This window comes from Microcebus murinus, chromosome 2 (genome assembly GCF_040939455.1).
Source record: "Microcebus murinus isolate Inina chromosome 2, M.murinus_Inina_mat1.0, whole genome shotgun sequence".
NCBI classification, from domain to species: Eukaryota; Metazoa; Chordata; class Mammalia; order Primates; family Cheirogaleidae; genus Microcebus; species Microcebus murinus.
The window spans coordinates 80694057-80699501 of NC_134105.1; the positions used below are offsets into that span (position 1 = coordinate 80694057).

General features: G+C 43.2%; 1 pseudogene; it reads left to right on the forward strand.

The window, feature by feature from the left end:
• The first annotated feature begins 1432 nt into the window (after positions 1 to 1432).
• On the forward strand, positions 1433 to 5134 carry LOC105862378 (chromosome-associated kinesin KIF4A pseudogene; annotated as a pseudogene).
• Positions 5135 to 5445: the final 311 nt, after the last annotated feature.

A 5445-nucleotide genomic window follows, 5' to 3' on the forward strand; every position in this document is an offset into this window, starting at 1 on the left:
TAGCTACTGGGGAGGCTGAGGCAGGAGGATCGCTTGAGCCCAGGAGTTTGAGGCTGCAATGAACTACGATTGGGCCACTGCACTCCAGGCTAAGTATCAGAGTAAGACCCTGTCTCTTAAAAAAAAAAAATTAATTAATTAAAAAAAATATTACCACTGCTAAAGGTATTTTATATATGTATACATACAGAGACTAACATTTACTTTTTTTGGTGTCAAGTTCTCTTAGTTTTAACACATGCATAGATTTGCATACCCGCCATTATAACCAGGATACAGTACAGTTATATCACTCCAAAAAATTTTTTTATGCTTCTGTTGATCTACTCTTAGTTCCTAATAATTGTGCCTTTTCCTGGGTTTCATATAATAGAATCATATAGTATCCCATTATACAGATATATAACTATCTGTTTATGCATTCATCCACTGAAAAACATTTAGGTTGTTTCTAGGTTTCAGCAGTTAAGAATAAGTTTGCTATAAACATTCATGTATAGGATTTGTGTAAACATAAGTTTTCAATTATCTTGAGTAAATACCTAGAAGCCGGGTTGATGGGTCATTTAAGTATATGTTTAACTTTCTAAGAAACTGCCACGCTTTTTTCCCAGAGTGGCTATGTGATATTATATTCTCAGCAACAAAATGAATGATAATTTAAGTTGCTTCACATCCTTGTCAGGCTCTGGTATTGTCAGTTTTTTTGTTTAGCCATTCTAACAGGTATGTAAGGGTATCTTACTGTGATTTTTCTTCCTGATGACTAATGATGTTGATCATCTTTTCCTGTGCTTATTTGTCATCTGTATCCTCTTTGGGGAAGTGTCTGTTCAAATCCTTTGCCCATTTTTTAAACTGATTTTTTTCTTCTTTTCTTCTTTATCTTTTTCTTTCTTTTTTTCCTACATATCCTACAACACACAGGGATTTTTTTTTTCTTTTTAAGTTTTGAGAATTCTTTATATATTCCGCATATATGTCCTTTGTCAGACAGGTGATTTTCAAATATTATCAAAATAGTTGCCAACAGGTGATTGTCATGATAGACAATTTTCAAACATTATCTATTTTCAAAAATAGAAGTCTGCAGTTTATTAATTCTCTTAACAGTGTCTTGCAGAGAAAATGTTTTTTTTAATTTTGATGTTGAATTCAATTCTAGATCAGCTTCTCATACCTCAGATTTTGTTTGCAATAAAAAAATATTTTATACACACACACAAAAAACCCCCAAACAACAGAAAGCTCGTGACCTGCGCGCGCAGCCGTGCGTGCTCCGCCCACAGGCTGTCTGCGCTCTGATTGGTTAGCGTCACGGGGACCGATTTGAAACTTGGCGGTTAAAGCTCCGGTTGGGACAGGGCGGCGGGACACCGGGGAAGACCGGAAAGGGACGTCTGGTTTGAGACGGCGGCGCTGAGGTAGGATCATGAAGGAAGAGGCAAAGGGAATTCCTGTAAGAGTGGCTCTGCGTTGTCGCCCTCTGGTCCCCAAAGAGATTAGCGAGGGATGCCACATGTGCCTTTCCTTCGTGCCGGGGGAGCCTCAGGTGGTGGTTGGCACTGATAAGTCTTTTACCTACGATTTCGTGTTTGACCCTTCCACTGAGCAGGAAGAAGTCTTCGACACGGCAGTAGCGCCACTCATAAAAGGCGTATTTAAAGGATATAATGCAACTGTCCTGGCCTATGGGCAGACTGGCTCTGGAAAAACCTATTCGATGGGAGGTGCATACACTGCAGAACAAGAAAATGAGCCAACAGTTGGGGTCATTCCTAGGGTAATACAACTGCTCTTCAAAGAAATTGATAAAAAGAGTGACTTTGAATTTACTCTGAAAGTGTCTTACTTGGAGGTTTACAATGAAGAAATTTTGGATCTTCTATGCCCTTCTCGTGAGAAAGCACCTCAAATAAATATACGGGAGGACCCTAAGGAAGGCATAAAGATTGTAGGACTCACTGAGAAGGCTGTTTTAGTTGCCCTGGATACTGTTTCCTGTTTGGAGCAGGGCAACAATTGTAGGACTGTGGCCTCCACAGCTATGAACTCCCAGTCATCCCGATCTCATGCCATCTTTACAATCTCCATAGAGCAAAGAAAGAAAAGTGACAAGAATAGTAGCTTTCGCTCCAAGCTACATCTTGTAGACCTTGCTGGATCAGAAAGGCAGAAGAAAACCAAGGCTGAAGGGGATCGTCTAAAAGAGGGTATTAATATTAATCGAGGCCTCCTGTGTTTGGGAAATGTAATCAGTGCTCTTGGAGATGACAAAAAGGGTGGCTTTGTGCCCTATAGAGATTCCAAGTTGACTCGACTGCTTCAAGATTCTCTAGGAGGTAACAGCCATACTCTTATGATAGCCTGTGTGAGTCCTGCTGACTCCAATCTAGAGGAAACATTAAATACCCTTCGTTATGCTGACAGAGCAAGAAAAATTAAGAACAAACCTATTGTTAATATTGATCCCCAGATGGCTGAACTTAATCATCTAAAGCAACAGGTACAACAGCTACAGGTCTTGTTGCTACAAGCCCATGGAGGTACCCTGCCTGGATCTATGAATGTGGAACCATCAGAAAATCTACAATCCCTGATGGAGAAGAATCAGTCTCTGGTAGAACAGAATGAAAAATTAAGTCATGGTCTGAGCGAGGCAGCTGGTCAGACAGCCCAGATGTTGGAGAGGATCATTTTGACAGAGCAAGCAAATGAAAAAATGAGTGCCAAGCTAGAAGAGCTCAGGCAGCATGCAGCCTGCAAACTGGATCTTCAAAAGCTAGTGGAGACTTTGGAAGACCAAGAATTAAAAGAAAATATAGAGATAATATGTAGCCTACAGCAATTGATTACCCAGTTATCGGATGAAACCATTGCTTGCATGGCTGCAGCCATTGATACTGCAGTGGGACCAGAAACTCAAGTGGAAACCAGTCCAGAAACCAGCAGGTCTTCTGATGCCTTCACCACTCAGCATGCTCTCCGTCAAGCTCAAATGTCTAAGGAGCTGATTGAGTTGAATAAAGCCCTTGCACTGAAAGAGGCCCTAGCTAGGAAGATGACTCAGACTGATAGCCAACTACACCCCATTCAGTTCCAGTACCAGGATAACATCAAAACTCTAGAACTAGACGTCATCAATCTGCAAAAGGAAAAGGAAGAATTGGTTCTTGAACTTCAGACAGCAAAGAAAGATGTCAACCAAGCTAAGTTGAGTGAGCGCCGCCGCAAACGTCTCCAGGAGCTGGAGGGTCAAATGGCTGATCTGAAGAAGAAACTGAACGAACAGTCCAAACTTCTGAAATTGAAGGAATCCACAGAGTATACGGTCTCCAAACTGAACCAGGAGATTCAAATGATGAAAAACCAGCGGGTACAGTTAATGCGTCAGATGAAAGAGGATGCTGAGAAGTTTAGACAGTGGAAGCATCGAAAAGACAAAGAAGTAATGCAGTTAAAAGAAAAAGACCGTAAGAGGCAATATGAGTTGCTCAAACTTGAAAGAAACTTCCAGAAACAATCCAATGTGCTCAGACGTAAAACCGAGGAGGCAGCAGCTGCCAACAAGCGTCTCAAGGATGCTCTTCAGAAACAACGGGAGGTGGCAGATAAGCGGAAAGAGACTCTGAGCCGTGGAATGGAAGGCACTGCAGTTCGAGTGAAGAATTGGCTTGGAAATGAAATTGAAGTAATGGTGAGTACTGAAGAAGCCAAACGTCATCTGAATAACCTTCTTGAAGACAGAAAGATCCTGGCTCAGGATTTGGCTCACCTCAAAGAAAAAAGAGAATCTGGGGAGAATCCACCTCCTAAACTCCGGAGGCGTACATTCTCATTTGCTGAAGCGCGTGGTCTAGTTTCAGAGTCAGAGGATTCTATTACAAAGCAGATTGAAAGCCTAGAGACTGAAATGGAACTCAGGAGTGCTCAGATTGGTGACCTACAGCAGAAGCTGCTGGATGCAGAAAGTGAAGACAGGCCAAAACAACGGTGGGAGAATATTGCTACCTTTCTGGAAGCCAAGTGTGCCCTGAAATATTTAATTGGAGAGCTGGTCTCCTCCAAAATACAGGTCAGCAAGCTTGAAAGCAGCCTGAAACGGAGCAAGGCCAGCTGTGCTGACACACAGAAGATGCTGTGTGAGGAACGAAATCATTTTGCTGAAGTAGAGACAGAGTTACAAGCTGAGCAGGTCAGAATGGAGCAACGACACCAAGAGAAGGTGCTGTGCCTTCTCAGCCAACTGCAACAAAGACCAATGGCAGAGAAGCAGCTACAGGAGTCAGTCAGCGAAAAGGAACAGCAGCTGTTGAACACACTGAAGTGCCAGGATGAAGAACTTGAAAAGGTGCGAGAAGTGTGTGAACAAAATCAGCAGCTTCTTCGAGAAAATGAAATCATCAAACAGAAACTGACTCTCCTCCAAGCAGCCAGCAGACAGAAACATCTTCCTAAGGATACCCTTCTATCTCTAGACTCTTCTTTTGAATATATCCCACCTAAACCAAAACCTTTTCGTGTTAAAGAGAAGTTCCTGGACCAAACCATGGACATTGAGGATCTAAAAGATTATTTAGAGCATTCTGTGAATGAGCATGAGGATGGTGATGGTGACGGTGATGATGGGGATGATGAGGAATGGAAGCCAACAAAATTAGTTAAAGTGTCCAGGAAGAATGTCCAAGGGTGCTCCTGCAAGGGCTGGTGTGGGAACAAGCAGTGTGGGTGCAGGAAGCAAAAGTCAGGCTGTGGTGTGGACTGCAGCTGTGACCCCGCAAAGTGTCGGAACCGCCACCAAGGCAAGGATAGCTTGGTCACTACTGAGCGGACCCAGGATTCCGAAAGCTCCTTCAAATTGGAGGATCCCACAGAAGTGACCCCAGGATCGAGCTTCTTCAATCCCGTCTGTGCCACTCCCAACAGCAAGATCCTGAAAGAGATGTGTGATGTGGACCAGGTGCTGCTAAAGAAGACTGCCTCAGTTTCCTCCTCCTCTGACCTTCCAGAGTTGAAACATGTAGCAACAGAATCCCGAGAAAAAAAGCCTCCAGGGAAAAAAAAGAAACGAGCTCTGGCCAGCAATACCAGCTTCTTCTCTGGCTGCTCCCCTATCAAAGAAGAGGCCCACTGAAATTGGAGTCATCATCTCTACCCCCAGTTTGGCTTGGAAGATGCTTTCAGGTTGCAGCCAGAAGGGGTTTTTTAATGACTTCTCTGGATTTCAGGTTTCTTGCTGTTGATAAAAGAGATGGAGTGTTATGGAAAGGAAGGTAACCTTTATTGGACATTGGCTGTCAGTCTCCAGCCCCAGACTACTAGTCTCGTCTCCAGAAGTGTGCTAAGCCGCCTACTTAAGAGAGAACAACTGACCTTCCTAATGACTCATGAGAAACCAGTCCCCAGTACAATCTAGCTCTTTGTGAGTAGTTAAGGCTGTCTCCT